General features: G+C 46.5%; 1 non-coding gene across 1 annotated transcript; it reads right to left on the minus strand.

The window, feature by feature from the left end:
• Positions 1-3645: 3645 nt before the first annotated feature.
• TRNAE-CUC (transfer RNA glutamic acid (anticodon CUC)) lies at positions 3646-3717 on the minus strand. Its single transcript has one exon. It is a non-coding gene; the product is annotated as a tRNA-Glu (tRNA).
• Positions 3718-12542: the final 8825 nt, after the last annotated feature.

A 12542-nucleotide genomic window follows, 5' to 3' on the forward strand; every position in this document is an offset into this window, starting at 1 on the left:
AGGCTGTGACCTAAAAATGGAGCATGGTTATGTGCCCTCATCCTAGTTGCCTACAGTACACCTGACTCCATCTCATTCCTTTAATAGCGCTTGGGACCAGGGATCATACACAGCAGCCTCCTTCTCTCAAGTTTGGAGTGTGGCTGGTCAATGACACTCCTGTCTAAGGTCTCCTGGTGGGACAGCTGCTCCTCTGTGGATCATGGAGGGGCCACCTGGCTGAAGCCAACTTCTAGCAGGAAAGGGCAGTGGTTATGGGGACCTGCCAGCTAGGAGGCAGGGGGTGTCCAGTGCTGGGAGGCCCTTTGGGTAGCCATGTGCATTATAAATCCTGATGAATGAATGAATGAGTGTTGTCAGATGTCTCCTAGGGGCAGGACCTCCTCCTTAGCAGAGCTGCCTCGTAGCCGCTTTTTAGGTCGACACTGGGCAGCGCGCATGTGCTGTCTCTCGGCATGCTGTAGTCTCCTCTGTGGGCTTTTACCACGCCCACCAGTTTTCATTTGTTCCTTCCTGTGACTTTCTAAATTCCATCATTTGATTGGTGAACCAATGGTATTTGTCCGGCCTCTAGGTGTGCTGTTCCCTTCCAAGGACACTGACCCTGTTCCATGTGCCCCTACTCTTTTGTTAACTTACGTCGGTTTGGTGCACTCATTTTAATTTTTTTAGGCCGGCCCATCCTCCTTAGTTGTGTCCTGGCCTCACTATTGTTGAGCTGCCGTGAACAGTAATATCACGAGCAGCTTCCATGGCAGACACAACTCGTGATGCATGACGTGCTCTGCACCCACCTTAGTAATGATAGTGTAGAGAGGAAGTGCCCTCCAATAGGACTCTACTCTAAATTTTACAAAGGTCCTCTTTCGGTTTCAAAGAGTACAATTATTCGAGAACGATCATATTATGTAAAGTTTTGCACCAGTGAAAGTTAAAGTACCAAATACATGTTGTCTAGGTGGTGTAATGTCTCTGGTTAGCTATGCTCATCTCTCCCTCACACTCCCACCGACACTGTCACCTTTCCCTCACACTCCCACTGCCACCTCTCATCTCCCCCTCCCACTCCCACCGACCCTGTCATCTCACGTGCATTCCCACTGCCCCCTCTCATCTCCCCCTCCCACTCCCACCAACCCTGTCATCTCACGCGCATTCCCACTGCCCCTTAATCATCTCTCCCTCGCACTTCCACTCTCATCTCTCCCCCACACAACCACTGCTCCTCTCATCTCGCACACCCAACGCCCGCCTCTCATCTCACCCTCACACTCCCTGCCTCCTTTCTGTACTGCCTGCTCACACATGCTGCCTTCCTGTACCTCCTCTAGCTTAGCTGAGCACTTGTCCTCTCCTCACCCCACACCCCTTCTCTGGGTGACCCCCCACTCCTCTCGGTGCTGCTCTCACTTATGCTTGGAAATTGGAAGATGTGCACAGCCCGTCTCTTTCTCTGCTCTCTCTGTCGGCTCACACACCTCTCTCAGGCTGGTGCCCATCCTCGGTGCCCTGCATCAGCTGGGGGGGGGGGTCACTGCCTCTCTGAACGCCTGCCTTACTTTTGGTTATTAAGGTTTATCTGGGACGAGCAACCAGTCTCTCTCTTTTTCTCGTACTCTTTCTCACCCCTCTCTTTCTCTCATTCATTCACGCTTCCTGCCTCTCTCATGTGGTTGACTTCAGGTCTTAGAGCAGTTTGTTTCTTGTGTGTTTTCAAGGTTTCCATCCCTCAATCCCACGCTCTCCTCCTCTTCTTGGGGTATAATCTGCGTACACAGGCGCTTCATCTTCATGCATCTGCGTCCTGCTCTCCCCTTCTTTCTCTCATTCTTACACACTCTTTCTGCTCCTCTGTCTGGAGTTCATTCTCCACTTTGTGCACAAACTACTTATCAGAGGCTGCTCCTCTGCAATAGCGGAGTAGCGTTGCCCTACTGGCTAAGAGCCAGCAGCTGAAAAATAAAACAATATTTTATTATTGTTTTATTTTTCAGCTGCTGGCTCAGCAAGCATGTGCAGGGAGGAGAGAAGTGGAGTGCACTAACTGCGCTGTCAGTTTGGCCAGCTGTCTTAGGCCGGCCAAACTAACATGCGCACTTAGGTTTGTCCAACCCAGCTGTGTCTCACAGCTGAGTAGGAAAAACTGCACAGACCCGAGTGCCCTGTCTGAGCAGCAGACCAAGCTGCTCAGACCAATCCTGATGCTGCTCTCATGCTAAGAATAGCATGAGAGCAGCACCAGGATTTTGTGGGGGAGCCTGTGCTGCAGAGGAATGAGGTGTTGGGACTGTAAGTTTTTAAAAAATGTGCTTCCCACATTGTCATTTACAAAGCCAATAGCTCTAACTCTTGCGAATGGCCTGGTCGTTATTACTAGTCCCAGACCAGTAAAAAGTTTAAGAAAAGCAGTGAAATCCAATATATTTTGGATTCCGAAACATAAATGTTAACAGCAAACACAAACCTAGATCATTTAGAAAGTATGTGGCTGGTGCAAGAGCGGCTCACGGTGCTAACTGGGGTGGAGTAGAACACGGAGGGGGTGAAATTAATTTAAAAAATAAATAAATAAACGTACCTTTATTATCGCCGCCATCAGCACCGCCGCCGTCACTACTGTGCCAATGCTCTAATGCAGGCTTCAGGGACAGGCTCCCAGCCTGCCCTGCAGCCAATCCTCACATTGCTTAGAGCAGGTTTAGGATTGGCTGAGAGTGCCCAGCCATCGCGCTCCCAGGCAGACTGGGAGCCTTTGCCTGCTCTCTCCAGCCCGGCAACACAGTGCCTGGCTGGAGAGAACCTACTGCGCATCTGTGTTTGGCCGGCCTGAGACGGCTGCCTAAACATACATGCGCAGTGATGGGGAGTGCTGTGCACTCCCCCTCAGTGCTCATCAAGCCTGTGGTCCCACCCCTTTTACCAAAAACATAGTTTATTATCGTTTTTTGGTAAAAGGTTTGGCAGCTGTTGCTGCTGGTGGGATGCGATGCTACTCCACCCTAATGGAAGAGCCGTGCCTGGGCTGGTGACTAAATCGTTTCAGAATGATCATTAAGGCAAAAAGAGGAAGAATGTCAATTTAAGAAAACAATCCTGACAATTGAACATAAATTACTTTTCACCCGCCAGCTCTAATTGCCATATTTTCTTCTAAGAAAGGTGGCAACCCCTCTCCATGTACACACTGCACTGACACTTATAAAGCATCTTCCTGCTGCAGCAGAGAAATGTCCCCCCTTCAGACCTCTTGCAGTCACTCTGTGGCAACCAAGACCCCCAGAGCTCTCAGCTCATCACAGCAACATGGACTGGTTTCAGGAGATGTTACTCGGAGGGAAACATCAACTCTGAGCAAAGGTGTCCCTGAGATATACGACCAAAGTAATGAATACTGTTCTAAACCAAAATTTCTGCTTCCGAAGAATAAGCTTCCTGGACCAGCAGTCACTCCCTCTTGTGTAAATGAGCCTCTGTCCCTGAAATGTCGTTATTACTGGCGGAAACTCAATTACAGAAAAATACACGTAACAAAATATTTCTAATTCAGAAGTTATGAAAAAATGTGTTTCGACATATTAAACAGAGAAGAAATTAAACCTTCCCTAGACAAAATAGAAGTACTTAATGAAAATAAAATATAAATTCTTCCCTGACCGGGAATCGAACCCGGGCCGCGGCGGTGAGAGCGCCGAATCCTAACCACTAGACCACCAGGGAATCTAGCTTCAGATGTCGCCACATCGGTACTCCAAAGTTGGACGGTGTATGTTCTTTTCAAGGTCTTTATAAGTGGTACATTGCAGTAGGTAGAAAAAGCTAAGCTTTTGTTAAAAGAGGGGAAATAGCAATAGACACAGAAAACACACTACACTGAAGCACACTAAGACGAAGAAAAAATACTGCAGCTTAAATAGACAGAACTCTGCTGAGGGTGGATCAGACTTTTGTATCAGATGCTGAAGAATGAAACGATCAATAACAAATCAACCATCAAGATGCATAATAACTACAATTACAAGGGCATCGGTGCTTCTCCGCAGCGCTCCCTGGCGGCTGCCCTTAGGTTCCCCAGGTGCGCGAGCTGCTCCCCCTGTGCCGGGCTCCACCCTGGACACAGGGACCCGCAGTCCTAGTTTATAATTGTAAACACAGGAGTCTGAAAAATAAGCCTCAGTTACATGTTTTTTAATCAAGAAAGTACACAGAAGATTAATAATAAAAAAGGCACAAATCCTGCCTAAAAGGTAACACGCTTAGAAATTGCTCGTGACAGATTTTGAAAGGTGTGAGAATGCTTTGGCAAATAATGTAACTTTGGCGAGGTCTGGGCATAAATAAAAAGTATCACCCTCTATAGTGTCAGATCATAAATTGCATTAAAATAGGTGTTGAATCGTCAAAATGTAGGGTGGAAGTAAAAATACAAAATTTCTCCCCCCCGTCGGTCTCCCGCGTGACAGGCGGGGATACTGACCACTATACTAACGAGGAACTGGTACATTTTCGGCTTGAATATCTCCTCTCGGTGTTCCGCAACCCTCTCTGTCCTCACCCAGTATCCGATTCTTCACATTTCCTAGCTGCTTCCATCCACACAGGGGGCCACAGGTTCAACAAACACACACACCCACTGCACAAAACACACACACAAACCCGCTGCTCCTCAACACTTCACACAACCTCCTCCCCTCCCAGCAGACGCTCTCAGCAGCTCCCAGCAGCATCACCTTCCACACTCACAACAAGCAGCTCCGGGGCTGCTTCAGCCGGGGGTGGGGGGCACCGGCCTCGCTCCTCAGCCCAGGGGCCCCCGACTCTGTCTCATGGGGGGGGGGAAGGATTGCACAAAGGGACTGAGGGGACACTCTCCCACCCCCCCAGCTGGAGGGGGGAGCTGGACTGGGAGGGGGAAGTGAAGAGTGTATTTGGGCCCCTGGTGTGACCCTCACACAATTAAGCACTCATTGAGTGCGAGTGGGCCCCTGGTGGGGAGGGGAGGGGCTCAATGACAATCAGTGGGATTGTGCTGTCACTCACGGGGTGTGTCTACAGTGTGCGAGTCACATCACACACAGACTGATAGTGCGCACAGGGCTGTCATTCAGTAAGTGCGACTGAGCATAAGGTGTGAAACTCACAAAGTAATTAGTGGGATTGTGCGGGAAGGAGATCTAAGTGTAAGAAACGTTTAAATAATGAAAATGGAAGGAATAAAGGGCAGGAGGGATGGAACAAAAACAGGGAAGAGGGATGGAGCGAAGGATGATTGGGGGTATGGAAGGAGGAGAAGGGAAGAAGGAAGAAAGAACGAGGAATGAGGGAAAGGAGGAGGGAGCTCTCAGCAATGTACAGCTGGAGGACGAAAGAAAAAGAGATAATGTTGGTGAGTCTGGTTTTATTTCCCAAAGTATCTAAAAGTGTGACTTTTAAGTCAACAAAAAATTTCTGCCAAAACCAAACCAGGGACCTTTAGATCTTCAGTCTAACGCTCTCCCAACTGAGCTATTTCAGCCGATTCTATATTCTCCTGACTCTTCTATTTTTAGCCACGTTCCCCTGGAGGCGTGTGCAGCGCGGGGGAGATCCCAGGTGCCTAGGTCTCACACACCAGAAACACAGGTTCCATCCCCAGGGTCACAGGTCTCTTCCCAGGGTCACAGGTCTCACCCCCAGACACACAGGTCTCACCCCCAGGTTCACAGGTCTCACCCCCAGGGTCACAGGTCTCATCCCCAGGGTCACAGGTCTCATCCCCAGGGTCACAGGTCTCCCACCCCTTCTCTTACACTGACAGAAGCCGTCGCTGCCTCCTCCCAGCACTGAAGACCAGAGACTGAGCTGACATTTAAGCGGTAACTCCATCGATGCTCCGACTCTTCCCAAAGATCAACCACATTCGAGCAGGAGAAACTGCCCCTGACCTAACCCCGGCCCCTCCTACCCTCTATGGGCCCCTCAGAGACCTCACTCAGCTCCTCCATACTGCGTCCCCTTCTCACCAGGGCCCGGTCGGTGTCTGACCCGTCAGACCTCAGTCACCAGCTGACTCCAGCATCACCTCCCGGTGTCACCAGCATCACAGGTGTCTGACCTCTTCCTGCACTCTCTCCTGCCCCTTCTGTTCCCCCGTACATCCATGTGTATAGGCAGTGCTTTAAATGGAAAAATAGAAGTGCAGGTACTCTGTATCAGAGTACCTGCTTGTTCCTGAGAAGTGCCGGTACTCTCCAGTTAAAAGTATTACGTTTTTCTTGAAATATGCCGGTACTCTCCCTCTCAAAATAAAATAATTCCGGTACTCAGTACCGGTGAGTACCGGCCCATTTAAAGCACTGTTAATATGTACAGACACTCGCAGGAGGGTAGGAGTACAGAACAGGGCAGTACGGTCACGCATTATATGTGCGTCTCACGAGCAGACACGTCATGGATCACACCGGCCTCTTACCCCTCAGGTGGGTGGGGTCTGGCCCGGCTGCTGGGGTCCTCACAATCCCCTCACACTTCCCAGTGTCTCCCTCGGCTCACCCTGCTGCCCCCAGAGTGTGGGTTTAACACGAGATGCGCATCCCCTGCTGTAGGATTCTACGCATGTAACATACAGCCCCCCCTCCAATGCTGATGTGGCAGGGTACCCCCCCCCCTCCAGCTGTTTCTGCAGCTGCACCACTGGTCTGGGGCTCTGATTCTAGTGCAGCAGGTCCTATGTTGAAATTCACAACCATCAGAGGATATTTCAAAGTAGTTTGTTTCCCGAATCGTCTACTTTCTATTTATTGAAATATGACTTTAAGGATGAGTAAATTTAGGAAAAGAAAATAGGGCTCGTCCAGGATCTCTTGCACCCTAAGCGAGAATCATACCCCTAGACCAACGAGCCATCTGATAACTGACTGTTACACATGATATATGTTGTGTTGATTGTGTACCAACTACTGTTTTTTGGCTGTACCAATGTTAGATATAGCCAGGGAATCCCAGAGAACAAGAGGAGACTTCATAAGAGGGTCTTCTGACACAGATAATCTGAATTTACAAATTAAAGAAAATATCTGCTTCATTTATTCAAAACTGAAAACAGAATGGAAGACATCCATCACACAGATTGTGTGCGAGGATCACACATTGCGTCTGTCTAGCTTATAAAAGTCCAGTCCTTATTCCACCGAGGCCGGCGGGGGGGGTTTCATTGGGAAAATAAGTAAACGTGTTTCTCCTATCGGCGTCTTTTCACATTATTTATGGCTCCGCGGCAGAGGTGTTGCGGTTTGCATGTTAAAGACCACATCACTCAGATGAAGACAGACACCTAATGGTTGTGATGTCACTTTAACACTGATATGATGCGGGTCAGGGTGTTTGCTGCAGGCTGTAAGGGTATCGGGGTTTATGGAGCACAGACAGGCGCAATATTCTCCCTCGCCACCAGGGGGCGTCTACTGATCTGGGGCATTATCATTCACACTCACCCTTCCCTAGTTGTGTGCTCACTCTCTGCTGTGTTTGTTATCTTTGGTCTGTCAGACTCTCTAGAGCATCCTATAAATAGAAGTCACCTCTCCCTGCCCGGGGGGTGTCTCCTGTCCGGGGGCCACCATGGTTCTCTCTTAGAGATATCAGTCCAAGGAGCCCTCTAATGTGGTTATGTAGTATTATTAGCTCTGATGTGGTCGTGCAGTGTTACTGACTCTGCTGTGGTTATACAGTGTTATCTCTGCTGTGGTTATACTGTGTTATTATCTCTGCTGTGGTTATTTAGTGCTATTGTCTCTGCTGTAGTTATACAGAGTAATTATCTCAGCTGTGGTCATGCAGTGTTATTATCTCACCTCTAGTTATACAGTGTTATTATTCCTGCTGTGGTTATACTGTGTTATTATCTCAGCTGTAGTTATACAGTGTTACTGACTCTGCTGTGGTCATGCAGTGTTGTGGTCATGCAGTGTTATTGACTGTGCTGTGGTCATGCAGTGTTACTATCTCTGCTGTGGTCATGCAGTGTTATTGACTCTGCTGTGGTCATGCAGTGTTACTATCTCTGCTGTGGTCATGCAGTGTTATTGACTCTGCTGTGGTCGTGCAGTGTTATTGACTCTGCTGTGGTCATGCAGTGTTATTGACTCTGCTGTGGTCATGCAGTATTATTATCTCTGCTGTGGTCATGCAGTGTTATTATCTCTGCTGTGGTCATGCAGTGTTATGGACTCTGCTGTGGTCATGCAGTGTTACTGACTCTGCTGTGGCCATGCAGTGTTATTATCTCTGCTGTGGTCATGCAGTGTTATTATCTCTGCTGTGGTCGTGCAGTGTTATTGACTCTGCTGTGGTCATGCAGTGTTATTATCTCTGCTGTGGTTGTGCAGTGTTATTGACTCTGCTGTGGTCATGCAGTGTTATTGACTCTGCTGTGGTCGTGCAGTGTTATTATCTCTGCTGTGGTCATGCAGTGTTATTGGCTCAGCTGTTGTTATGCGGTTGTTGGAGCAGACTCCACAATTAATCATTCTGTGTTTTAATTGATACTAAAGAGTCACAAATGCAGTCTTTTTACTGTGTTTAATATAACAGATATATTAACCTTGGCCTTGCCCTACTCATGTGTTCAAACTGAACATTTCAAATGTGCGAGACTCAGTGCCTGACGCTCATTCTTTTCTCCCCCCGACAGTGCATTAAAAGCCTCAAATGTGACATTCATTACTTGATTAATTGCACAAAATTCAGTAGCTCTAAGGCCTTGTTTGCACTGCAACATTATTATATTGTATTATTTTTATGTTCATGATGTTACTGGAGAGGACAGATTTACAACTGTACACAACTGAAGGCCGGTTACTGAGGCCGGACTGAGGTACTGTTTATAGTTTTGAATGTGGAATTGTTCTCTCTGTAGGACAAATGCAGAGTTACTCATTAGATGTAGAGGGAAGGTCATGTGACCATGTGATGTGGTTTCTGTTGTACTGTTGGGTTATATAATGCAACTTCCTTCATCAAACCACACAACCTGTTCAGTTTCTCTGTTCAAAAGTGTAAAAAAAACTCACAGTTTCGGAAATGAGCCACGTTCTTTCACATCCCGCTTAGAGAGCAGACTCCAGGTTAGTCTGTTTATCAATCTGCAACTGGAACATGTTTCAAATGTTTTATTCTGGCCTATACTGAGCAGCATGACGCATGCGCCGTGGCTCTCATTTGCCTCATGCTAGACCGTGACCAGGCCTGACAATTGAGCACAGAGGGTTCAATTCCCGCTGCCAATGATATCTCACATTTATTTGCACGTTGCACGTTTTGAATTCTCTTCTTTCTATTCTGCATTGATTTTTTATGTTTAAATAAACCTTCGTGGTTTGCACTTTCAACCTAGTCATGTGTAGATTTACCTGTGGGGATTTTCCATGTAAACTCTCTAGTTTTACATGATTTACGTTTAGGGCTCTCGTCTTTAAGACAGTCACACATAGCCCTGACCCTTCATCCTTCTGGATGTAAAAAGCGGCGACCGCCTGTTCCGGGCATTTGTGCAGCGCACCGGGCGCCGCTGGGTCAGAGTCTGATCCGGCTCATGACAGGATGTTGTGTTTGTTGTTTTCTGATCCCAGCCTTGATGTGCGGTGTGGTTGTTTCTTGGAGCTAAGGGTATATGATTGTGCTGTGTCATCATCATAATAACTTTATTTCAATCACCAACTTCATAAAAGTACCAACAAAGCAAAGAATGATCACAGTAGTGCACACATAAACAAAAAACATAACTCAAAGGTCAGTAACACGTAATTCTTCACAAATCCTGCTCGAGTAGTACTACAACATAATTGCTTGGAGCTATGAATAGAGGGCGCCGGGATTAAAATTAATTATAAAATCAAATCAATTATGTGCAGAATCAAATAAACAAGTCGGTTGCTATACTTGATGACTATTGTTGTTTCAGAAGATACCACCAGCCTTCCCTTGAAAGTTTTAGGGTAAGTTATGCAATGCATACTAAAAACTACAACAGCCTCAATAATAAGTGAAAATGCTTAGAGGAGGGGATCCACTTAAAACAATAAAAGTGCAGGTGCAGAGAGAATTTGTAGTCTTGGATCATAGAGACAGAGTTAAAAAGCAGAAACAGGCCACAATCACTTTGGGCTGCAAATTATGTAAAAAACTCAAAGTTAAAACCAATCTCATCAGTACTAACATTATCAGGCTAACTTCATTTCTTACTAGCACAATAACTCATGTGTTTAAAATTGCTGCTCCCATTTCCAAATTGTGCGACAGCAGTAAAGAGCAATAGCTAAGAGTGACATATGCCCCACTTAGGATCCAAACTTTCGATATTAGCAGTATGTTTGTTGTTAGAAATTGGGTTTCTGGTTGTCAGAGTGTGTACCCTATACAAGCAGGAACCACCACTCTACTCAGGGTAAGTCAGATACACACTTTAAATTATCCTGTGCTCACACTCTGGTACCCTGGCATAAAGCTGGCAGGCTTAATTTAAGAGGCAATGTGTAAAGTATTTGGGCAATACACACACAGTAACACAATGAAAACACCAGAAAAATACTCTACAAGGGTTTGGAAAAATAGAGAATGTTTATCTGAGCAACACAAGACCAAAATGACAAAACCCCAATAAATAGAAGTCGAGATATGATATTTTTAAAGAATAAACTGAAAATAGTGCTTAGAAGTCACTAGCTGTCAAAAGGTTACTTCAGGTCACGGGGGACCGCTGCTAATCTGAAGTTCAGGCCGACCGCGATGGAGGGAAGGCCACCCGAAGAACCCAAGCAGGGTCCACTGAAAAAGTACCTCAGATGGAGCAAAGCATCAACGTCGAGGACACGATGCATTGACCTGTTCCATGCAGACGGGTCTGCATCTTTGGCTCCATTGGAATCCAGACAATGCGCCATCATCGAGCAGAGCAGAGCGTCGTCATAAAGTCGTGCAAGCTGTTAATCAACTGTCGCTGAACGGCCTCTGCGTCGAAGGACGATGCATCTGTTCCGACAGGCATAGTGGTGACGATGCATCCGTTTTTGCAGAAAGCAGCTACAGAGCCCACTTCTGTGGCACCTCAGGTAAGGGTAGGATTCACAGATGACAGTATCCAGCAGCACCAGCAGAGTTGCAAAAAGTATTTTGTGTTCCGGAGACTTCAGTAAACAGGAGGCAAGCTAGCAAGTCCTTGGAGTCACTTCGGGGTCAAGTCCTTGTCCTCAGCAGGGCAGAGACCAGCAGGCAGCCGAGCAGAGGAGCAAAGCAGAGAAGCGGTTCCACAGAACAGTCAGCGCAGGCAATGTTCAATCCTAATGCTGTTTACACTCAAATTCGCCCATGTAAAATGACCCCAGACGCCACTGAAGGAATCACCCCTGTTATTGAGATTATCATAGAGAAAAGGAATCTTGAAAGAAGTAATTGGAGGTCTGTGTAATTCACCTATATTGCCCTTACAAAAATCAAATAAGAAATGAAGGATTGAACAAGACCCCCGAAAGATTAATCAGATTGTCATTCCATGCTTTCCTGGGGTACCAAACCCTGCTGTGATATTGTTTCATATTCCCTCAGGTACAGAGTAGTTTATGGTCATTAATCTTTGCCAGGCATTTTTCTCTGTTTGTGGCTCGAAGAGAGCCAGTATCTCCTCGCGTTTCAGTCCCAAGAGAAAACCTGTGTGTGGTGCTGCGCCCCACAAGGCTATACAGAGAGTCCTTCAAATTCTTAAAAATAATTTAGTGACTTTGCAGTTATCTTGTAGCTCGACTCTAATCCAATACATGGTTTACTGATTGTGTCAATGACAAAGGAAGCTTGCAAACAAGACACCACGGCTTTACCTAATCAGTTAGCTCTGAATGGACATTAGGTTTTGCCTGAGACGTTTCAGCACTGTCAGGAGGTAGTCACGTACCTAGGTCACCAAATATCAAAAGGAGCGCAACAAGTGTCTCATGAACGAATAGAGACAGTTTTAAAAATGAAATGAAGCTTTTCATCCGCTTTGGTAAACAGAAAATCTGGATTTTGTTAAAGACACAGAGGCTAATATTATGTAGTAATTCATTTACTGCTACCACCCAGCAGCCATTATGAAGTCACCAGAACTCACAACATTCTAAACATTCCAAAGACTATCAAACTCCTTGGCACCCGGTCCACCTCCTTCTTTTATTGAAGCTGCAAGGTTACTTCATGAAGCAGAACTTGTTCCAAACGGAATCCTCCTCACACGTCAAAATCCTGTGTATGTCCACGTCCGCTTAATCTTGACCTGCCAGAAAAAGCAAACAAATTAGAGAGGGACAGACAACAAGGAGGGATAATACTCGCCTCTTGGTCTTTAATAAAATCCAGATTTTCTGTTCACCAAAGCTGATGAAAATCTACATTTTATGTCAGGACCCAGAGGCTGACAGTACGCAAGTTCAAAGCTTTGCAATCAATGACTTTGCTGCATTATCTATTAGTATGAAATAAAAGTGTTGAAAAGTAGAAACAGAAGACCAGTCAGCACAATATAGGATATCTTGCAA

Source organism: Pleurodeles waltl, unplaced genomic scaffold (assembly GCF_031143425.1).
Source record: "Pleurodeles waltl isolate 20211129_DDA unplaced genomic scaffold, aPleWal1.hap1.20221129 scaffold_67, whole genome shotgun sequence".
Lineage (NCBI taxonomy): Eukaryota > Metazoa > Chordata > Amphibia > Caudata > Salamandridae > Pleurodeles > Pleurodeles waltl.